Raw genomic sequence first — 25,265 nt, forward strand, 5'->3', positions numbered from 1 at the left:
CAGCCTGTCCCTGCCATTTGAAAAGCGGTAGAGACGACATATAATTTTTCATATGAAGAATGTGCCCATTGCGTATCATTTAATTTTATTCACATGGCCCATGAGTAACAAAGTATTGAAACTGTACATTGAGGTTTTCAAACGTGGCGTACTCCAGAAGGCTGGACTGACCTGATTTGGAAAAGTTCAGATAGCTCTGAACACCCAGGACATTTTTTGAGACTGCTGGGAAGTCTGGGTATTTAATTTACACAATCTACCATACTTGCAAACTATAAACTAGATTTTTTTTTTCTTCCCCCTGCTGGCACCTGTTAGGTCACAAGCCATCTCAAAGGGATTGGGATAGAGTGGGAAGAAGGCAGGACCTTGCCCCTTCTTATCAGCACTGGCTAACGGAGCTGGCCATCGTTGTAGCGGAGAACACACTGCCCCTCCCTAAAGTTCAGGCTTGTTTCTGGTATGGACTGAGTTAAAGATTTAAGTGTTGATATTTAAGGTCCCTAAGTATCTTATTCAGATTCTGGTGGTCTACATACATTCTCTGAAGCTAAAGAAAATTGTGGTTTTAGTGCTGGAAGCTTGTAGGGTAAGGGTTGGCAATGTCCACGTAACAAGCCATTACCACATTCATATAGACTGAATGATTGGCAGTGGAGATGGAACCCAGGACCTAGCATCAAAATGACAAGTCTCTACTATTTGAGCTAAAAGAGAGCTCCATTAGCTGGAAGGAAGTAGCAAGTTGTTTTAGTCACTGGAACCAGTTGCTAGTGGGAGACATTTTGCTGTCTCTGCAACCTTCAAACGTTAGATATACTAGAGACTTAGCCACTTTAAAAACAGGCCATTAGGATGCTTCTTTCCAAATGAGTGATGGCATCTGGGTATGTTGTACTGCTTTTAATTATTTTGTGGAATTTTAGCTGCACTGTGACAACAGTCATCTTTGTAATACCATGACACTTCTTCCTAGTTCCAACAGATGTAGAAAGGGCAAAGGCACATGACCGCATTATTCAAGCGGGTAAGAGCCATTCACTGCTGATGGCTCCTTGATTGCCTTGTTTCAGTTTCCCGGGCATAGCCTGTTTTCTGCTACAAAATGGAAGCTATAATCTACATTGGAAGTTACAATCATGGAAGGGTTGATAAAATGAAATGGAATTCATAAATGGCCACGTCTTTGCCCTGTCTGAAGATGAACAGAGAAAGGGGAACTCCTCCAGTACCCCAGGGAAGTTATAACACTGACTTATGAGAGACAGCAGCTCTATTACTCTTTATTGATTTAAACATCATATATTGTATACTAAACATACACCTTGCTAAACTGACATACAGTATTCATATCTTTCCCATTTAGATCACACTGGATGGGTACGCATGGGGACTTTTCCTCTGCCTCTGCATGCTCTGTCACCCTAAAACCTCTGGGTTTGAAATTATGACCTGAGCCAGCCACTCCTGCCTCTCTTTCATCTGCTAGGGAAAGAGGAGGGCAGTCATACTACATCCCTTTACATGCCAGCTATCCAGACTGTGCATTAGATGGTATAAAGAGCACCCCGTTGATCAGATTGGGTGGTCAGAATAGACTTGGTTCCCTGCAAGTTTGATCTTAACCTTGCAGTTTCTCCTGGACTCCAGTTACCTACCATCAGGTGGGGAAGGGATTTGCCAACCCCCTTCCTCCCGGCTTTGGCACGCCTTCCTAGGTTATTAGACCCCACCTATGGGATGTGTGTACCTGAGAAGGGCATTTCTCTTCCCAGGGGGGAGTCTTTAATTTTCCCCCCAAGTTAAGCCAAATTCCTCTTTCTGACCCCCTTCCTGGTGTGTGTGTGTGGGTCCCTAGTGGAAAATTTCAACTTTTCCTCAAAAACATGAGCACCCCCAAACTGAAAACGTATTAGTTTTTAAAACGAAAACTGCTGGGAAAAAAATTGCCTGAAAACCAAAATATTTAAGTTTTCTGATGAAAGAATGAATTTTTTGAGGAAAGCAGACACTTTGTGTATACATTTTCGTTTTCTCAAAAACCAAATTTTTCACTGAAAAAAGGTTTAGATGGAAAATTTTCAACAAGACCATTTGAGCTTTGCTTTTTTTTTTTTTTTTTTTTTTTTAAACCCTCATGATTTTTAAACCAATCTCAGATTTTTTGGGGAGGTCAACTCATAATATTCGAACACTTGGATTTGCAAGTGTGTTTTGGTGAGCACTTACTGATGCATAAATGAGGAATGCACAGTCCTGCCCTCTATTAACAGAGCTGTGCAAAAAGTTTATAATGAAATTTAAAACCACATAAAACTTGGCTCTGACAGGGATCATTAGAAAATTGAAACAGACCTTAATTTTTACTCACCCTGAGTTCCCCTTACTGAGTCTTAATTCACTATGAGTTCAAAGGGGGTTTAGTCTGAGCTGGAATTTTAGGATTTGATACCTTTCAAGTAAATCTGGATCAGTTTAAAGTTTTGCACCAGAACCATGGAAATGAATGTGAAGAGTTGAAATCTGGTGATTTTGGCCATGTCTCACTAAGAAAGTATGATTTAGTTTGAATTGGAAGCTAAAATAAAACCTCATTGGGTGCAAACCTGAAATTGCCCTGAGTCTCAGAATGTAGAAGTAGAACCAGATCTACAACTCTGCAGAGTTTGAGAGCATTCATAGAATCATAGAATATCAGGTTTGGAAGGGACCTCAGGAGGTCATCTAGTCCAACCCCCTGCTCAAAGCAGGACCAATCCCCAACTAAATCATCCCAGCCAGGGCTTTGTCAAGCCTGACAGTAAAAACCTCCAAGGAAGAAGATTCCACCACCTCCCTAGGTAACCCATTCCAGTGCTTCACCACCCTCCTAGTGAAAAAGTTTTTCTTAATATCCAACCTAGACCTCCCCCACTGCAACTTGAGACCATTACTCCTTGTTCTGTCATCTGGTACCACTGAGAACAGTCTAGATCCATCCTCTTTGGAACCCCCTTTCAGGTAGTTTTAAGCAGCTATCAGATCCCCCCTCATTCTTCTCTTCTGCAGACTAAATAATCCCAGTTCCCTCAGCTTCTCCTCATAAATCATGTGCTCCAGCCCCCTAATCATTTTTGTTGCCCTCCGCTGGACTCTTTCCATTTTTTTTTTCCAATTTTTTTCCAATTCAGACCTGAGATTTCACTCTCACTCATTATGGTGATAACATAGGGGACTAACAGTGAAGATCCAGATCCAAACTTCCCTGAAGTTTGAGGCTGTTCTTGTCTGGGGGTTTCCTTCAGGCCCTTGTTTAGTGAAAAACGCATGTGAAATGAAACCATAGGAAAGGTTCACAAAAAAACCCTGCTGGGTGAAATCCTTCATTTTCACATGGCTCTCTATGCTAGCCCCTTTTTATTTTCATTGAAGCTGTGAACAGCAGGATCTAGAAATAGTAACTTTTAATGGTGGCACTACAATTGTCAGTCACACAGTTCTTCTTGGAAGCATGTTCATTTAATTATTCCTTAAAAGGATATAGCTTGCCAAACATTAATTCATGTTTGTTGCAGCTTCCACCCCCACCCGCTTGAATATCAGCTCTGTTTCCATGTCTAATGACCAAGTTTAAAACAGAAGAAAAATCACAGCCTCACACGAGACATTGCTAATGTTTTTACTGCTACTGACTCATCTTCTTTCAGTTGCATCTGTTTGCCCATTTGGAGTGAATTCTATTATCTGCTAATGCAGATGATTTTAACTGCTGCCAAATAATTCTTTGAATCAGTTTCCATTTGCCTCCTGTTCAAATGACCGTGTCTTGCCTCATTATGCACTAATTCTTTACGGGTATTAATATTTGGATCACAGCTACGAGTATTCCTTAATCTTTTCCAAAAGGGACAATGAACTCCACATCCTGCTATCATTAATGCAGTCGGCAGCCGATAGTTTGGAAGGTTTGCAGTTAGCCAGCAGATTGAATATCTGGGAGATGCAGCTTTGCAAGTAATTTGGGATTTTTTTTATTAGCCGTAAAAGGGTTTGCTCCAATAGGGTATTTAATTGGAGACAAGTCTTTATCTACTGCCAAAGTTGTACAAGAGCTTATGTTCAATTTACAGCTCTGCAGAGAAAAACATGGCATGTTTTGACTTTTAATTTAAAAATGTTTATCCTTTCAGGTCCCAATTTGAGAGGGAAATTCCTTCTCTTGTTGGCTCCTCCTTGCAGCACATGTTGCTGCTTTGCTAAGAAGATATCATTTCACAGGAACACACGGCTGTTCTGGAATATGCTTGGCCTGACCTTGCTCCCACTGAAGTCAAAGGGAGCTTGAACATTGACTTCTGTCAGAGCATCAGCCCTGCAGTGACCCTGCTCAGGGGCAGGTGTGGAGCATTGCACGTAGAAATTAGCCTGGGGTATAAAGTGAGCAAGATGGAAGGAGCAGGGGATGATGAACTTGTATGAACGTGAGTGGTGTTGTGTGATTACAAAATGGCTCCTGCTAAGTAGCAGGAATAAGGTCAAAGAAGAAAACAAGTGCCTAATTTGCATGCTGAGGATTCCAGCCCATGTCTGGTCAGGCAGCCCCAGGCATCATCCTTTTGTGTGCCTGCTCTCAGGAGTGCAGGGTAAGGAAGGACTTGTAATTTACTTCTGCTCAGTGTGGTGGACTATACCTAGCGCTTAATCTTACAAGAGTGGCTGTGCTTCTTAGTGTCTGGACACAGCCGGCTTGTCCTCCCTGCACCATGCAAGGACTTGTAGGCTCAAGTGTAATCATCACATCAATGATGCTCATTTCTACTGGGGAAATCCTGCCTCCGCAGCCCCCGTCAGTGTGGAGGGCCCTATCTGCAAAGGAATTGGGGTCAGTCTGCTGCAGAGTTCAGGAGGCTACTGGAGAATTTGTGTGGGGAGTGCAGACTCTTTTACACTGTGCAGCCATGCTAGTTCCAGAGGATCATTACGCATGCTGCCATGCCCAGGGAACTGAGAATAGGGCAGAAGTAGGTACACCACTGGGTGGGTGAGCGTGCAAGCAATTAAGCAGCTACTCCAGCCTCGAGGCTCCAAGGAGAAGCTGTTGGGGAAGGATTTCTTTCCTCTCTACTTGTGAAGAGATCCCCAGCGCACATAGCAGATGCTCAGGCAAAGGCTTTGGGCACTGAGAATACTGTACTTTCCCCCTCCTCTCTCTCTCCACTTCCAGCTCCTGAATACAGCTGGAGCATCATGAGGATGATCAATGAGTTCCATTTGGCAGTCTGTGTGGCCTCACAAGGTGTAGTTCATACACGAAATACCACTGGGTGGAATGGTTCCTTCCTACACCCCAAATTCCCACAAGGCATGAATAAGTGTTGATATTTTTCTGCATCATTAAATTCCTCTTCAGACCAACTCTCCCAGAAAGACGAAGCTCTGTTGAATGGGCTGAGCACTCCATAACCCTGGTAAACTAACAGTGCTAAATAAACACATACATTTTTGAGGGGGGCGGGGAGAGTATTTCACTGAAGTCCTGTGGGCGGTGTCCTAATAATTACAGGACCACAGTAAAAGACCTGTACTTCACCTGTGGTTGAGATGGCACTTTGACTCTAGCCCCTTGCTTCCCTCATTTGTGAAGTTCTCAGAAACTGAGCTTTTGCTCTGAAAGTTTTCATGTTTTGTCTCACACATTTTCTACTGAGATTGTAAGTTCTTTGGGGCTGGGGACTGCCTTTTGGTTCTATGTTTGTAGAGCACCTGGTCCAGGATTGGGGCTGCTAAGTGCTATTGCAATACAATAATACAGAAATTTAGATAATTAAAATGGCTGAAGTAATTTTATCTGAATGCAGGCAAAAAGCTTTAAGAAATATGAGCCTGCTTCAGAAAAGCACTTGAGCATGTTCTTAAGCTTTTCCCTATTCAGCAAACCACTCAAGCACGTGCCTAAGTTGAAGTCAATGAGACATAAGCGTGTGCTTAAAATTAAGCCATGTGCTTAGTTCAAAAGGTGTTATTTAATTTTAACCTTTGCATCTTAATAAACTGTTTGTAAGTGGTAAGATGAACAGTTAAAGCGAGTTGCTTTAAACAAAACCTAGATTGCATGAAAAACAAACCATACAGACACCTGTTTGGGTAACACTGGATGAGGACTGTGCTGCCCATATCCCCCTTTTCTATCAGCAACTCTTATTTGCCAGACATTATAATTAAAGGCTTCCTTTGTTGAAAATGATTGAACGTGTGAGGAAATCTTGGAATGCTTTATTTAAACCCTCCCTCAGTAATGTCTTCCTATATAAATAAACTACATGGCAATCCAGCCATAAAAACTGAAGGAAAAAAGAAATCTGGAAGAACTGAATAAACAAAGAAATACTTTACCTAGACTGGTTATTTAAAGATGGTTTCCTGCTCCCAGTCTCACAACTCAGTGAAAAAAAAATGAATTTGCAAGAAAGCCAACACTGGCAGCACTACTGTAGAAGATTAAAAATGTACAGGCAAAGATGTCCAGCCTTAACTGGAATGAGATCCCAACTCAACAACCACTCTCCAGTTTTTGGTTTTTCTGTTTGTTTTTTGTGATCCAAAGTAACAGTCTCCCATTCAGATCTCCCTGGCATAAAACTGTTGAAGTCAATGGAGTTTCACCATCCTAAAAACAGAGTAACTGAGAGCAGAATCTAACACTCAGGGCCCAATTCTCAGCTGCTTTAAATTGGCATAGCTCTGTTGGGCTGGCAATTTGATTACTGGAATGGGACTCGGGAGACCTTCCCAGCTCTGCCACTGGCCTGCTGGGTGACCCTGGGCAAGGCACGCCACCTCTTTGTGCCTCAGTTTCCCCATCTGTAATATGAGGATAATGATACTGGCCTCCTTGGTAAGACACTTTGAGAGCTGCTGATGAAAAGTGCTGTAGTACAGCTATTAATTTTTAAGTCAATGAAGCTACTCTGTGTTACATCAGCTGAGAACCTGGCCCACTGTGAGCCTGATTGTGATCTCAGTTACTTTGGTTTAGCAATGCTGTAACTCCCTTGCATAAATGAGATCAGAATATGAGTCTGATACTTTGGATCAGCGAATCAAAGGAACTGGAGGGTGGCACCAATTTAGCTGAGATTATGACAGTATGGCCAAAACATAGCAATATGTAGTAGAGAAAGGTCTAAGCCATGAAGTTTGGATTCCAACCCAGTTCTGAACTTTCCTCAGATTCAGGGTGTTTGGATGGGAGAACATTTTTATAACATCAATAAAACGTCTGTTGACATTCAGTTGAACTTAATTCAGCCAAAGTCATTTTCAGGATGGAGTGAACACCAAGCAGGCTGACAAGGCCAGGTTCTGTGACTCGAATATTGCTAACAGCGTGGGAAGGAGAAGGGAACTATTTCATGGCATTGTCCCCATATTTAAAAATCTTGAGAAGAATTTGGAAGGAGAATAGGTATGGTTGGAAGCAGAAAGTTCCCTATAGACCCAGAAACCTTTGTACTCCATGATCTGAATCTTGTCAAGGCTCCAAGGAATCGTTGTAAGCAGTTCCTAGTGAGGGTTTCTGCAGTGGCCAAGTTGTGCATACTGTGAAATTGGAAATAGGCAAATAAATTCAACATTTCAGAGTGGTATACAAGTGTGAGTGAGCTCACTAGCTTGGAAAGGATTACCTTGTGTACATGAGGCAGGGTTCTGCCAAGAGAGATGGGCCTGATGCACTTCTCACTCCAGGGTGTGTCTGCAGTAATTACACTGAAGCAAACCAGTGTGAGAAAAATTAGAATGAGGTCCCGGGACCCTCTCCTTATATCTTGATTGAGGTGATTAAGTGTGTCCTTACTCAGGTACTGTTTGATGCCCTGTATATCTAGTCATCTTTATTATGCTGCAAGTAGAGATGAGCCTGAACTAAAAGCCTGAAACGGGATGCCCCTTACTTTGTGGAAATTCAGTTCTCAGTTTTGCATCTGACCTCAGTCTCTATAATGGTTGAATCAAAACTCTGTATCTGACCATCCCCATGCTTCAGGCAACATGAATATAAACATGAGTCTGTAAAGTCTAAGGACCAAATTCTGAAACTTTTACTCAACTTGGTGAGCAGTAATTCACATGAAGAGCCCCATGAAGTTACTTTCTGTGAGTAACTGCCTACTAGCATAAGTAAAGTTTCCACAGTCTAGCACTAAAAGAGTAACAAAGATTAATAAACGGTGGTAACTCTAAATAATACATTTATTTAGTGCATTGCATGGGTCTTGGGATGTTGTTCTGCATACGGAGGTGCATGATTCTTAAGAGAATAGTCCAGGCTCTCTGAAGGTGCCGTGCACAGTATCATTTAACACGGCAATTTTCTATGATGCCACAGTAGTGGCAGGATGCATAGTAGACTTATTAGTACTGCTTTGCTAGATGCTTATGTCCACAGCATTCAAGGAGGGAATTCAGATGGAAGTCAGTGTATAGAAGACTTACATCCATGGTGAATTTAGTAGTCTTACACACTGATAGAAATGCAAGATGGAAAATTATTCTTGTGGGAGGAGATTTTCAAAGGCAGAAAGGGGAGTTAGGTGCCCAAATGCCATTGACTTTCAACAGGAGTTGGGTGCTCATCTCTCCTTTGTGCCTTTCAACATCTTCCCTAGGTCATTTTCTCTATCTCCCTTTGTCAGTATAGGATTGTTCCCTACTGTAGGTTCTCCAGCTTTGCTCCATTCAGTTTTAAATGATTCAAATGAAGGGCTTCTGCCACCACCCTGGAAGACTAATGTACTGTTTTAATAGAGATCATTGTTATTGCATGTTCCTGCTATCCATTGTAAGTTCCCCTTGGCTCCTTTACTTGTAGTTACATCCTCTGGGATTACCCTAAATAGTTGTCCTCTTTATATTAAGAGTTCATCTCAATTGTTCTGCGGTCAGTGGCATTCATGTTGTTAGAGTCTAGCTGAATGTTGATAATAGGTGCTTTTGTCTGTCGTTTTTGGAATGTTTTGCTGTATTTTCTATCTTTTTAAAATCTCCATAGTGCTTTTACTAAGAATAGTTCTCTGAACAGAAGAAGTATTCCTTGAAAAAGCATTTTGTGGGCATTATCATAAAATCATCAGCACTAAACATTTCTCTGCAACTCTTATTTCTTTACAGTGATCAGCCACAGTGCTCCAGGGACATCGTTCCCAATTCATTCCTTAGCGCTCAGCAGCTGGTGTGTGATTGACAGGCCCAGAAGCGTGCATCTGATTGCTTTCATGTGAGTATGATTAAAGTGACTACCTTTGAATTCCTTGCCAATGGCAGCTGCACTGTTTTCAGCGTGCTGCCTTAGAGCCTGATCCAAAGCCCATTGGAGTCAGTAGATAACTCCCTTTGACCTCAACGGGCATTGGATCAGGCCTTGAATTTGTATACTTTTGGAGAAACTATAGTAGACTACTTTCTGCATTGTGGTTTATTGGTGATGTAGTAGAGATGTAAAGGATTGTATGAACTACTTGAATTTTGCAATAATTACTTCTTGGGGATGTGGAAAATGTTCTCACAGCTGTACGTATTTCTTCATTTGATCTTAGTAGCGTTTTCTTGTGTCTTTTTGGCGTTCTAAAATTTCTGCTTCCTGAGTCTGCTATTAATACTAAATCATATTAAGTTATGTGAATAAGATTTTGTGGTTGTGATGTCAGACTCCTGTTTCTTTTGCTCTTTACTCAACAAATGAACTATGAAGGAACCACACAGGCAGTGGGGTTCAAATAACCGTGACTACTAAATAAACACAAAATGCAAAGCTGAGCTACATATACACACTGCTGTCCTGGCTGGCTTCTGAAACCCAGAACCCAGTGAACACTGCTAGAGGGTTCACAAACTTTTTGAAAATATAGTTTCCAGTTTCTGTGCACTAGAACCCTGAAATATTTTCATACAGCAATTCAGGCTGGATATATACTGCAGACTGGTATTGTACTATACTTGACATTAATGCAGTGAGAACTTCTGTTAAACAAGTTCCTTTATTCTTAAATTTGCATCCATGTAACAACTCCAACCCCAGAGCCTGCTTTAATTGCTGCAGGGAGCTTTCTGTCCTGATCAGTTTTCAGAGCCTTCATTGTTATGTGAAGTGCTTAGCTGCATTTTAGGTGCCTAAATCCCTTTAATAATCTGACCCAAGGAGATTAAGGCCCAGATTTTCAAATGCTCAGTACCCACAGGTAAGGCAAGATTGTCAGTGTCCTGAGCTCTTTTGAAAAAACAAAATCCTAAAAACAAACAAGCAAGAATAACAGTAACACAAAAACAAACAAAAGGCAGTTTTCATGTTCAATTTTGGTTGTAGAAAACCTGAATATTTTGACATAAATAGACATATGTCTTGAGAATTGTATTTTGTTGAAAAAGCCATTTTACATTGGAAAAAACATTTCCATGCAAAATTGGTGACTAGCTCTTCCATTGACTCTTTGAAATTGAAGACTATACCATATACATTTCAGAGGATATGGATAATTTTCTTTAGATTTGCAATAAGGTAATATGACCCCAATGTCATATGACTCCAATTGGATAGATCCTATATATGCAATGTCATTAACAACAATTGACATTTACCACTCACTAAACAGTGTTATCCACAGCTATTTTCTTTACTCAGGTCTGGTCTACACTATGACTTTAATTCGGATTTAGCAGCGTTAAATCGAATTAACCCTGCACCCGTCCACACAGCGGAGCCATTTATTTTGAAATAAAGGACTCTTAAAATCGATTTCTGTACTCCACCCCGACGAGCGGAGTAGCGCCAAAATCGATTTTGTCAATTCGAATTAGGGTTAGTGTGGCCGCAATTCGATGGTATTGGCCTCCGGGAGCTGTCCCAGAGTGCACCATTGTGACCGCTCTGGACAGCAATCTGAACTCGCATGCACTGGCCAGGTAGACAGGAAAAGCCCCAGGAAAATTTGAATTTCATTTCCTGTTTGCCCAGCGTGGAGAGCACAGGTGACCACAGATACCTCAGCTCATCAGCACAGGTAACCATGCAGGCTGATAATCGAAAAAGAGCACCAGCATGGACCGCACGGGAGGTACTGGATCTGATCGCTATATGGGGAGAGGATTCAGTGCTAGCAGAACTTCGTTCGAAAAGACGAAATGCCAAAACTTTTGAAAAAATCTCCAAGGGCATGATGGAGAGAGGCCACAATAGGGACTCAGATCAGTGCCGCGTGAAAGTCAAGGAGCTCAGACAAGCCTATCAAAAAACAAAAGAGGCAAACGGTCGCTCCGGGTCAGAGCCGCGGACATGCCGCTTCTACGCCGAGCTGCATGCAATTCTAGGGGGGGCCGCCACCACTACCCCACCTGTGACCGTGGATTCCGGGTCGGGGATAGTCTCATCAGCTACACCTGAGGATTCTGCGGATGGGGAAGAGGAGGAGGAGGACGAGCTTGCAGAGAGCACCCAGCACTCCGTTCTCCCCAACAGCCAGGATCTTTTTCTCAGCCTGACTGAAATACCCTCCCAAGCCAGTAGCCAAGACCATGACCCCATGGAAGGGACCTCAGGTGAGTTTACCTTTTAAAATATAAAACATGGTTTAAAAGCAAGCGTTTTTTAATGATTAATTTGCCCTGAGGACTTGGGATGCATTCGCGGCCAGTACAGCTACTGGAAAAGTCTGTTAACGTGTCTGGGGATGGAGCGGAAATCCTCCAGGGACATCTCCATGAAGCTCTCCTGGAGGTACTCCAAAAGCCTTGCCACAAGGTTTCTGGGCAGTGCAGCCTTATTCCGTCCTCCATGGTAGGGCACTTGACCACGCCATGCTTGCAGCAAGTAATCTGGTATCATTGCCTGACAAAGCCTGGCAGCGTATGGTCCCGGTGTTTGCTGGCATTCAAGCAACATCCGTTCTTTATCTTGCTGTGTAATCCTCAGGAGAGTGATATCGCTCATGGTAACCTGGTTGAAATACGGGAACTTAATTAAGGGGACAGAGGTGGCCGTTCCTACTGGGCTGTTTGCCTGTGGCTGAAAAGAAATCCTTCCCTGCAGTTAGCCAAGCACGGGGGGGAGGGGGCGGGAATTGGCCCTGAGCTTTTCGCGTTTGGCTAGCAGGGATCTTCCCTGTTACCAGCCACGCGGTCGGGGGAGGGGTACATTGATCATCCCAGGGAATTCATGGCGGGAGGGGAGGAGCGGGGGGGTTAGTTTGGTTTCTGCAGGGATCTTCCCTGATACCTGCCACGCGGTGGGGGGAGGGATAAAGCGATCATCCCAGAGAATTGGATGGTGGGGGGGGTTAGTTTGTTTTCTGCTGCTGAAGGTTAACAGGAAAACCGCAGCAGTCAACAGGCTTTGATTGGTATGTGGGAAAGGAGGGCGCAGAAGCCGAAAGACAATGGTTTACCATGGCTGCCTGCAAGTAGAATTCTGTTGCCCGGTCCTGCGTCTGTGATCTCTAACACCAAAGCCACAGGCACTCAATATTAAGATGGAAAATGCGACCTTGTACTGAAATCACGTGCTATGTAATGTGAATAGTGTTTTTCACCATGAAAGAGTATAAGCATTGTTCTGTAAAATGTATCAGTTTAAAAACTTCTCTCCTTTCTTTCAACCCTCCCTCCAGCAGCTGCAAATTTTTCAAGCCTCCCTCCTCCGTCCCGAAGGCTATCTCAGATAAGGCGGCGTAGAAAGAGGCCGCGAGACGACATGTTCACAGAAATAATGGAATCCACCCGCAATGAAAGAGCTCATTTGAATGAGTGGAAGGACACTGTATCTAAATTTAGGAAAGATGCCAGTGAACGTGAGGTCTTGAGGGACGCTCAAGATGAGAGGTGGCAGGCTGCAACGCTGGGGCTGCTGCGTGAGCAAACGGACATGCTCCGGCGTCTGGTGGAGCTTCAGGAACGGCAGCAGGATAACAGATTGCCGCTGCAGCCGCTGTATAACCTCCCTCCCCCCTCACTATGTTCCATATCCCCCTCACCCAGACGTGTAAGAATGCGGGGGGAGGCTCCGTGCACCCTCCCACTCCACCCCAGTGGACAGCCCAACCAAAAGGCTGTCATTATATTGAATTTGTTCAGTGGCCTTTTACTTCCCTCCTATCCTCCTCCCAAACCTCACCCAGATTACCTTCTTGGTTCTCTCCCTATGTTTATAATCACTTAATAAAGAATACATGATTTTTAAACGATAGTGACTTTATTTCCTTTGAAAGAAAGCTGGGGGAAGGGGGAGGGTGGGTTGCTTACAGAGAATGAATGAGTCAATAAAGGGGGCTGGTTTTCATGAAGGGAGAAACAAACAGAAATTTCACACTGCAGCCTGGCCAGTCATGAAACTGGTTTTCAAAGCTTCTCTGATGCACAGCGCTTCCTGGTGTGTTCTTCTAATCGCCCTGGTGTCTGGCTGCGCGTAATCAGCAGCCAGGTGATTTGCCTCAGCCTCCCACCCTGCCATAAAGGTCTCCCCCTTACTTTCACAGAGATTGTGGCGCACACAGCAAGCAGAAATAACAATGGGGAGATTTCTTTGGCTGAGGTCAGAGCGAGTTAGTAGCGATCGCCAGCGACCTTTTAAACGGCCAAATGCACATTCTACCACCATTCTGCACTTGCTCAGCCTGTAGTTAAACAGCTCCTGACTCCTGTCCAGGCTGCCTGTGTATGGCTTCATGAGCCATGGCATTAAGGGGTAGGCTGGGTCTCCAAGAATAACTATTGGCATTTCAACATCCCCAACGGTCATTTTCTGGTCCGGGAAGTAAGTCCCTTGCTGCAGCCCTTTAAACAGAGTAGTGTTCCTGAAGACGCGAGCATCATGAACCCTTCCCGGCCAGCCCGCGTTGATGTTGGTGAAACGTCCCTTGTGATCCACAAGTGCTTGCAGCACCATTGAAAAGTACCCCTTGCAGTTTATGTACTGGGTACCCTGGTGCTCCGGTGCCAAGATAGGGATGTGGGTTCTATCTATCGCCCCACCACAGTTAGGGAATCCCATTGCAGCAAAGCCATCCACTATGACCTGCACATCTCCCAGAGTCACTAGCTTGTGTAGCAGCACCTCAGTGATTGCTTTGGCTACTTGTATCACAGCAGCCCCCACAGTAGATTTGCCCACTCCAAATTGATTCCCGACTGACCGGTAGCTGTCTGGCGTTGCAAGCTTCCACAGGGCTATTTCCACTCGCTTCTCAACTGTGAGAGCTGCTCTCATCCTGGTATTCTGGCGCTTCAGGGCAGGGGAAAGCAAGTCACAAAGTTCCATGAAAGTGCCCTTACGCATGCGAAAGTTCCGCAGCCACTGGGAATCGTCCCACACCTGCAACACTATGCGGTCCCACCAGTCTGTGCTTGTTTCCCGGGCCCAGAATCGGCGTTCCATGCCTATAACCTGCCCCATTAACAGCATGATCTCCAAAGCACCGGGTCCCGCGGTTCGATAGAATTCCATGTCTATATCCTCATCACTCTCGTCGCCGCGCTGCTGTAGCCTGCTCCTCGCCGCCTGGTTTTCCAGGTTCTTGTTCAGCATAAACTGCACGATAAGGTGCGAGGTATTTACAATGTTCATGACTGCTGTCTTGAGCTGAGCGGGCTCCATGCTTGCCATGGTATGGCGTCTGCACTGTTCAACCAGGAAAAAGGCGCGAAACGGTTGTCTGCCGTTGCTTCCTGGAGAGGGGGGAGGATATACCCAGAACCACCCGCGACAATGTTTTTGGCCCCATCATGCATTGGGATCTCAACCCAGAATTCCAATGGGCGGAGGAGACTGCGGGAACTATGGGATAGCTATGGGATAGCTACCCACAGTGCAACGCTCCAGAAATCGACGCTAGCCCCGGTACATGGACGCACACCGCTGAATTAATGTGCTTAGTGTGGCCGCATACAATCGAATTTATACAATCTGTTTCCCAAATTCGAATTATATAAATTCGGATTAATCCCGTAGTGTAGACATACCCTTAGAATAGACAATAATTGCAGTACCTGATACCAGTTAGTAGTAACTTCTGATAAACATAAATGTGTTAATGGTGACCACCACTGTAGAAGCAAACAAGTGTATTTTTTAGATCTGCTAGAATGAGTTTATCCTTGCAAGAAAACAACAATTTAGAGGTGCTGTTGGGCCACTTTCATCGTTGGTGTAACTGCAGTGACTTCAGGGAAGTTTCACCAGGGATGATGATGTCTCGTTACAGGCTTAATCCAAAGTCTATTGAAGTCAATGCGAGCAAAGCTGAAGGTCAATCAGGGGCAGGAGGATCATGCTTGCACTGCTCTGTGTTATGGGAATTCTGGGCTGCATAGCAGCCATAGGCAGCGCAGCGAAGGCTGCTGTAAATTGGAGCATTCTCTGAGTCTATCTGCCTTACAGAGGAGGTCACTGAGGCCCCCAAAGCATTCCACAATCTGGGTAGTACACAATCTGGCCAGAGCCACCTTTGCCCCCTCTCCTGGGCTGACCTGGTGTGCTGCATTTGATAGGAGATACAGCGCCAAATCTATCTCCATTTCTTCAAAACAGGATGAGGTGGAAATTGTGGCTCACCCCCATAAACTGGTTCTTCAGCAGAATGGGCTTCCCTGTAGAATCTGGGACTTTGTGTGAGCGCTAGCCTGCACCAGCGCCATATAAAAGTTCTTTGTTACAGTCTAGCCCCGGTGGTGTTTTGTGTTGCGTGACATTTTTGGAGAGGTGCGAGTGTACGTGCGGTTGGAGTTTAGTTTAGTACAATACCAGACGGGCTAGTTCAGGAAGTGATATCATTCATCCTGATTCAGTTCCTAGTCCCATGAAAATGTGATGACTGCCTTTCACTGGTCACTCAGCCTGATTAGTGGTGTAACTCTGCTGCTAGGAAAGGTTTTACTCGCTGCATTAATGAACCACGGAGCTAACCGGCAGCTGAAACAAAGAAAACCAGTACGTTAGTTGCAGAAAGTAATGCGTCACTTAAGGATGACCCTAAACAATCAAACCTGCTGTGACTCACCCAAAATTTGAGGTGAGAAACATTCTTTATTTTTTAAATTCAGGAATTACACCACCTAGGAATTGTGAAATTGACACTAATTGCCAAGAAATCTGCTTCTGATAAATGTGTTTGGCAAGACAAAGTTTAAAAACAAAACTCTCTGAATGAGCGCAGTGATCAGGTATAGGAGCAGGTTCACTGCAATGCTCCTCTGTCTTTGTGCTGCTCGTGTGATGCAAAAAGACTGGAAACTACTCAGATCTTCCCAGTGGGTGCAGAGCAGATGTAGCTGGTAGGAGAGGACGTGGCAGCTATCCTCAGCTGACAAACAGTCCCTTAGCTGTGTCAAACGGATCTCGGCCACAGCAGAAAATGTATTCTCTAGTCTTTTAGGTGATATTAACCTTCTAAGGCAGGAAGGTCCAGGGATCCTCAAAGATCCCCTTGAGGATCTGGGCAAAGTGTCATGTAAAAGTTAGACCCATGAATTGGGAGTTGGGATCCTTGGATTTTATCCCCCAGGTCTACTACTAACTCCTGATTTCTATTCCCTAGCTCTGTCATTATAACCTGTGACTTTAACATTGAAATAACAATACTTACCATTTGAACCTCACAGGGATGTTGTGATGCTTAAGCACTTAATGTTTCTGAAGCATTTTGAGATCCTTGGACAATGCTATATAAGTATATATCCATCATCATCATCTGTAAAACTGCATTGGTAATATTTATCTAATGCACAGGATGTTTTGAGACTTTATAGGTGTTTTTAAAATATTTTAAGATCCCTGGCTGAAAGATGCTCTGTGACTGTTCTGTAATTCTAGATCAGCTGGAAGCAGGAAGCACCAGAAACCTCAAAAGAAAACCTCTTCTCAGGACACTTCCAACCCAGTTTTGTAGACCCAAGTGGTTTAGATTAGAAGATAGTACCCCTCAATGTGCATGAGAACCTTTGGGTATTTATCCAAACTTAGCATGATCTCTATATCTCTTGAAGTTCTCTATTTAACTGGCTTCCATTCATGGCCTGATTTTGCATCTTTTTCTCACATGAGTGAGAGCTGCCAGACCCAACATGTTAAAGTATTTGGGTCTGATTCCCGTGTACATTAAGGTCCCTTTATACACTTCAGGCAGTGTAAAGAGGCCATAAAGTGAAAGTAAATTACATTTAGGTGTATAAATGAAACACAGAGTGAAATTAGGCTTCCCTGAGTTACTTAAGCTCTGACCCTGAAAAACCTTTCAGAGTCTCTGCAGGCAGTTCTTTGTTTTAGAAGAGCAGATCTCCCAAATTGCAAGAGATTACCCGAGGCAAATGATATTTGAGAGAAGATTCTTTTCCATCACATTTGGGATCCCTATATCTTTATTACAAGCTCCATTTACGTGTCAGACACCTTCAACATTGCTAGTTTGATTTGACTGAAGGGGAAGGGTGAGAAACTTTAATTGCAATTTCTACACTGAAAAATATAACGACAAATATTTATTATATGAAACATATAAAAGCATCACACTTGTTGATTTTGTGGGGTTTTGAAAATATTTCGGGGTAGGAAAAACTGTTATCCATCATCCAGCCTAATTTTGAAAGTTTGATACAAATTGAGACTGACTCTTATTGCAGACCTGATACAAATTTGCTGTGACTTGGATACCAGCTGTTTCTCCGACAGGGTACAAGGGCACATAACTAGAATAGCATCTTCTGTGGAAAGTAGTGTTTCCCATTGTTAAATGTGTGAACCTGAGGCAGAAAATTGCAGTCCTTAGTTATGTGGCATGTGCAATCTAAAACATGTCTGTGGGGCTTTGGCGGTCTTTTTGCTGTTTGTTTTTTCTCAAACGTTATCCTACCTATTCTGAAGCCTACTTGCCTTTTTGGTAGTTTCATCAGTGAAAGACAAATCTAAGTATCTTTTCTTTTTGCCTTGTGTTAAAGCTGAAGATAACCTACTGATTATTTGTCTTTAGAAATATTTGTGTGAATATTTGCTTTGGTTTCAATCCACTTAGGTTCAATCTTCAAATCTCAAAATAAAACTCAGTTTTCCCTGTTATTTTTATTTGCTAAATTCCACCAGTCATTTTTGATTTCTTATTATATTGTTTCCATTTTAAATCTTCAGGCAAATGTGTATACTTAGTAAAATAACCAAACTAAGTATAAATGTAACTGAATGAGAATTTGAAATGACCTCACCTCTGTAGCTTGCCTAAGAGATGATAAATGATAAAAAACTATGATGATAATAGTCACATGATAATAGTCTATGAAATTTGCAGGGTGTAAATGTTAAGGATGGAGATAAATTATTTAAGTGCTACATTGGGGTCTAACTGGGAGTAATAAGAAAGGTAAAATTTAGGCTGAATATCAGGAACATCCTTCCAGTGAAATCTTTTTGGACCAGTGATACTTAAACTGGGGTCCAGCTGTCTGGTCACATGTTGCTGGCTCTTCCTCCTTTATTTGTTTTATGCTAAACTGCATTAAAATATATCTAAACTAGGGATACTTTATAAAGGTTGATTTTTATAGGTGCTGCACATGTACAGTGCCTCTTGGTATGAAGTGAAGGATATTGGTTCTTTCCTGTTGGTCAGTCATGCCTGTCAAGAAGAAAGTCTAGGCTGACAGCTCCAAAGTGGAGTATCTTTGGTGCTGGATGTGTCCTTTATTTCAGCCAGATTTGCGATGTGAAGATTTGAAATATGATATATTGAGGTAAGATAACTGGCAGAGGTGTCACAAAGATACTGCCAGTCCCTCTACATGGAGCATGGAAGTCTCTGGAGAAGCATCTGCCTAGGATGGTATATTGGGGAAATCAAGCTCATATTGAAGTGCTGAATATGTAGAAGAGAGATGATGTATGGATATAAGAGTGTATCAGGAATAGAGGTTGACACTGATGATGGTGAGAGAAGGGCCGAGTTAAGGTTGTGTGTAGAATTTTAACTTCTTCCTTTGAACTTCTTGGAGTATCACATTTAAAAAAAATCAGATGCCAATAAGATTTCACAGTGTAAAAATTATCTTTTTTTATTCACTGCCAACATTATAATGAAGCACAGAACAGAAGATTCCAATCACTCCTCATGAGTAGGCCTCAGCCTTTTCTTTTGTAAACATTCAAAAACAGATGTTAGATAGTAAAATTGTAATGATGTGAAGTATTTATTTAAATCTGTTTTACCACAAGTCTAAGTGGCTGAAGAACATCTTGTTTTCATGAATGTGCAGAGGGGGGTATATCAACAAATAAAGGTCCGTACACAAAATTCAAAGAACAAAAGGTGACCAGAAGACGTTCCTCATTCTTTGGCTAGAAGTTTCTCACTCTTTGGCTAGCTTTCTGCTCTCACTTACATCAATACAAACCTGGAACAACTCCCAGAAGAGCAGAATTTGGCCCTTCCCTTTGTGCAGTTGAGGCTGGATATGCAAACTTGGTGATAGCAAGTGTTAGTTGTAGACACAATCAAAATAAAGACGTGCATGTGGTGCTGCAGTATATATTGGTTGATCTAATAAAGCAGATAGCTGTAGAAAAAAGTCACATCTCCATGTAGAGGCGGTGACAACTTCTAGAGAATTTTTAAGCAATAGGATTATTGTACACAAATGATCTGACAACTGTGCAGTGATAGGCTGTGTTAGCGATGCTTACAAAACGCTGTGTGATTTCACAATCAGGAATTACATTGTAGTGCTCTGAGATGTGGTATGTAGGAGATCTCATAGCACCTTTCACAAGAGAAGAAATGGTAGCCCTCATATTCCAACCAAATTTAGTTATTTTTTTTATCATTCTGTCTACATAAACTCCCTCTAAATTTCCAAATGTATAAGGCCTTTCCCTTCATTTACTGTTTTTAAACTGTTGCATAGTCTTGCTCTCTGCTGTAAAACAGCTGCCATTTCCACCCCAGAGGTAGCTGTATTTCAACGGTAAAATGATTCTGTCTCGCTTTTTCCCCTCCATATAGGAGATAGTAGGAGGTATATATGCTGTATTCACTTTCACTGGTTCACTTGTCACTGGATTACTTGGGGGCATTTACAGAAAGGCTGAAGTCTATTGAAACGGGAAGGGGCACTCTCACCCCACCAGCCAAAGAGGAGGGGAACTGTTGGATGGCACTGTTCACCCAGGCGAGAAAGAGGACGGGGAACTCTCTGCTTTTAACAAAGGAGGGGAAGCTGTCCCCTTAGGTTCCTGTACTTTAACTTCTAGGTTTACATCCAGGAGAGGGCAAGTGATGTCACCACTAGACTGAGCCGTAGTGAGTAGTGGGGAAGGTGGGTGTGATGAGGAGGTGACAGCTATGGCCAGGTTTTGGTACTTAAGTGCAATCTAATGAATCATAGAATCATAGGACTGGAAGGGACCTCGAGAGGTCATCTAGTCCAGTCCCCTGCACTCAAGGCAGGACTAAATATTATCCAGACTATCCCTGACAGGTGTTTGTCTAACCTGCTTTTAAAAATCTCCAGTGACGGAGATTCCACAACCTCCCTAGGCAATTTATTCCAGTGCTTAACTGCCCTGACAGTTAGGAAGTTTTTCTAATGTCCAACCTAAACCGCCTTGCTGGAATTTAAGCCCATTGCTTCTTGTCCTATCCTCAGAGGTTACCAAGAACAATTTTTCTCACTCCTCCTTGGAACAACCTTTTATGTACTTGAAAACTGTTATCATGTCCCCCCTCAGTCTTCTCTTCTTCAGACTAAACAAACCCAATTTTTTCTGTCTTCCCTCATAGGTCATATTTTCTAGATCTTTAATAATTTTTGTTGCTCTTCTGGACTTTCTCCAATTTAGTCACATCTTTCCTGAAATGTGGCACCCAGAACTCGACACAATACTCCAGTTGAGGCCTAATGAGCATGGAGTAGAGCGGAAGAATTACTTCTTGTGTCTTGCTTACAACATTCCTGCTAATACATCCCAGAATTATGTTAGCTTTTTTTGTAACAGTGTTACACTGTTGACTCATATTTAGCTTGTGATCCACTATGACCCCCAGATCCCTTTTCTCAGTACTCCTTTCTAGTCAGTCATTTCCCATTTTGTATGTGTGCAACTGATTGTTCCTTCCTAAGTGGCAGGACCAGCCCACAACATTTTGGCAGCTGAGGCGGTGAGCTCAAATGACACTCCCATGCCCACTCGCTTGGGCCAAAACTTTGAAAGGTCTCAATTCTGCCTTCTTCCTGTTCTACTCCTCTCATGGTACTGCTCTGCTACCTACCCCAATAAAGGAGAACTAACAACTTAAAATGCCTTGTTCAAAAGTTTTAAGTAACACTTAGTGACTTTCAAACGCCTGAACAGCAAATGTAACTTTTCTTGTCTGCATAGTAAACACTGGCATTTTTATCTGTTTGAATAATCAAAGTGGTGCTTTCCTTGCCTTCTTGGTTGCAAAGATATGAACTGCTTCCTGAAGGTCCACAGTGTGGGCCAGCTCATGCTCTATTGAGATGGTTGCGAGGCCGACCAGCCTCTCCTGTGTCATTGTGGAGCGTAAATGTGTTTTTATTAACTTCAGCTTAGAGAAGCTGCATTCTCCACTGGCAACTGTTACAGGAAGTGTTAGAAGTATGCGCAGAGCAACAAAAGCATTTGGAAAGAGGGTGGTCATCTTATTTGTGCACATATATTCCAGAACAGCCTTTGGAGTTGACCCTGCTGAAATGTATCTTGAAAGGGCTTTCAGTTCATCACCTAAATCACTCACATCAATATCATGCATGTCATCATGTGTCAACACTGTCTCTAGTGCCCTGCATTGCTGGTGTAGGTCTTCTTCAGGTATAGTGAGGAGTTTTGGAATATCATACAACATCCCAAATATATTGCTGTGTTCCTTGAGCTGCATGAAACGTTCTTCAACTGACTGTATTGCACAATCTAGCACCTGGTTAAAGAATTCAACTTTGAATTGTTGTTTGGGGGTCTCTTATGGGATTATCCCGTGCCTCGTAATCAAAATGTCTTCTTCTTCAGTGACTCTTGTATTATTGAATGGGTGGGAAAATGGCTTCAGTGTGAAGTTCTCTGCCAATTCTGTGCACTCTTCAGAACATTTTGAAATCCCTCATCTGACCGGTAAGACTGTAGGTACGACTTTGCTTTGTCCAGTTGTTCCATTGCTCCAGATATATTGAGGTCAACACCTTGGAGTCTCTCGCTTACAACATTTATTTCAAACAGTATGTCATGCCACAACACTAAGCCACACAGAAATTTGAAGTTATGTATGTTTCTGGGGATTCCATTTCTCTCTGCCACTGTTCTCTCACAAACAGTTCCTGTCATAGCATTATCCTCCATAATGGCAACTATGGCATCATCTATCTTCCCAATTTGGTGTTTGATAGGCTGTATCGCCTCCACTTGACTTTCCCATCGTGTGGCACTCAGTGGTTTCAGTGTCAGAGAGGATGTTCCTAGATGTTGCTTCAAAATTTGCCATCGATGAGTTGATGCAGAGAAAAATACATAGATGCTTTGAATTACATTAAAAAATTCAGCAGCCTCACTAGAAGCTGACGCTGCATCACAGACCACCAAGTTCAATGAATGAGAACTGCATGGGACAAAAAAAGCTTGAGGGTTTAACTCTCGGATCCGTGTCTGCACTCCTCTGTTCTTTCCTCTCATGTTGGCACCATTATCATATCTTCCAGCTTTTTAAGAAGCACATTTGTCATACCAGCTCCTGTAGTATCATCAATGTCAATAATTTCTAGAAAATGCTCTCTGACAATCATCATTGCAGGGGCATTTTCACTAGGTTCTGTTGTTGTTACAAAACGCACCATTAAAGTCATTTGTTCCGTATAGCTGATGTCAGGGGTGCAGTCCAGAATAACAGAGTAATATCTTGCTGACTTCAGATCTGCCACAATCTTCTGTTTGACTCTTGTTGCCAGTAACTGTATGATCTCATTTTGAATTGTTTTTCCAAGGTAGTGGTGTGTGTGCATTTCTTGGGTGGTGACTCTTCTTAGATGCTCCTGGAGTACAGAATCAATCTCAGCCATCAGCTCCACAATTTTAAAGAAGTTTCCATTGTTTGGCACATACAGCTGATCTGAAGTGCCACGCAGTGCTAGGTTTTGGGTAGCAAGCATTCTTCCAATGGCAATGACCCTTTTCAGAACATTTTGCCAGCAAAGAGACTCTGATGCAATCTTCTCTTGATGCTGATCATCTATGGTGGCCTTTAACCTTAGTCTCATCTCAAGCTCTTTCCACCTATGGAATGCTCTCTGGTGATTTGCTGCCTTCTCATGGCATGCCAGATTTCTAGCCAGATATTTCCAGTCCTTTGTTCCTGTAGAAGCCAATGTGGCTGAAACATTAGACTGGAAGAGTTTGCAACAAAAACAGTATGCAGCATTCTGGGTTTTTGAGCACATAGGCCATGGGCTCTCCACTTTGTCACCGTTGGGGATTTCATGCCAGTAATGTGTTTAATGGAAACTTCTATTTTCATTGTCTTTGGGGAACATGTAGGTTTTCACTTGCTGTGGCCCATGCAGTACAAGGAAGTCCCCCAGGCTACTGCTCAAGTGGGTCCACAGTCCTGGATCATCTAGACTTAAGGAACTAAATTCAGCAGCAGCTGTTTCTTGCGCCTCCTCCACACTCTTCTCTGATCTACACTTTCCTTCAGGAATGTGCATGGTTACCTCCATTTGAGATGGAGATATGGATGCTGCAGTAGTTGCCAGGTCACCTGCACTCTGACTAACTGGAAGGTCAGGCATCTCCTCAAAACTCACATCCTCACTGGGGCTGGAAGGCTCACCGTGAACATTTGTGTCTATGTATCTCAGGAGAGCTCCTTCCTGCTTAGATAGAAAAGCTTCCTTTGCTTGCTTTCTTTTTCTGAATGCTGCCCCAGAGGGGCATTTTCTTCTTTCACTCATGACTGCTGTTCTGTGCCAGCTATAGTGGCTCTCAACCCTCAATTGAAGGGGACAAATAAGCAGGCTGGTAGCAGGGCCTGAGTGAGGGAAGATATCTGCGTCTTAAGGGCCTAATTGGCTCCTACTACTTCAGGCTAGGTCTACACTACCCGCCTGAATCGGCGGGTAGAAATCGATCTCTTGGGGATCGACTTATCGCGTCTCGTCAGGACGCGACAATCGATCCCCGAATCAACACGCTTACTCCACCAGCGGAGGTGGGAGTAAGCGCCGTCGACTGGGAGCCGCGGCAGTCGATTTTGCCGCCGTCCTCACAACAGGGTAAGTCGGATCTGATACGTCGAATTCAGCTACGCGAACGTATCTTAAATCGACCCCCCCCTGTAGTGTAGATGTAGCCTCAGTTGACTGCCTGTTCTCCTCAAGTGGGTTCAGGGAAGCAGCAAGGAACAGGAAGCTCCCTGAGAAGCTGGTGTTAATCAGTCCAGGCTCCTGGGTGTGCTAGAGAGGTACCTAAGAGGCTCCTCCTCCTCCCTCTCCCTGCAGCTCCTGCTGCTTTCTGTTATTCCCTCTCACCTTTTCTCCTGCCTGCCTGTTATGTCTCTTGTGCCCTCCTTCCTCCAGCACAGCACTCCACCATTTCTGTGCATCTAGAGCAGAGAGAATACATATGCAGCAGACACAATTTTCTACACTCTGGGTCCTAGTGGTATCCCCCCAAAGTCTGACACCTGAGGCGGCCGCCTCAGTTCGCATCATGGTAAGGCCAGCCCTGCTAAGTGGAGTACTTTGCATTTGTCCTTATTGAATGTAATCCTATTTACTTCAGATCATTTGTCCAATTTGTCCAGATTATTTTTAATTTTAATACTATCCTCCAAAGCACTTGCAACCCCTCTCCTATCTTCTATGACTTTTCAAAGATAATTGCTAATGGCTCTGATATCTCATCTGTCAGCTCCTTCAGTATTCTAGGATGTATTTCATCAGGCCCAGGTGACTAGAAGACATCTAACTTATCTAAGTAATTTTTAACTTGTTTGTTCCTTGTTTTAGCCTCTGATACTATCTCTTTTTCATTGGCATTTACTATGTTAGATGTCCAATCTCTGCTAAACATTTTGGTGAAAAGTGAAACAAAATGTCATTTAGCCTTTCTGCCATTTCCACATTTTTCTTTGTTTTTCTCTCTCTGGGGGAATATCCTCTGGGAGTAGTGGCTCATTCAAGTATGATTGAGAATTGCTCTTAGAACAGGGGTCGGCAACCTTTCAGAAGTGGTGTGCCGAGTCTTCATTTATTCACTC

Source organism: Emys orbicularis, chromosome 1 (genome assembly GCF_028017835.1).
Source record: "Emys orbicularis isolate rEmyOrb1 chromosome 1, rEmyOrb1.hap1, whole genome shotgun sequence".
NCBI lineage: Eukaryota > Metazoa > Chordata > Testudines > Emydidae > Emys > Emys orbicularis.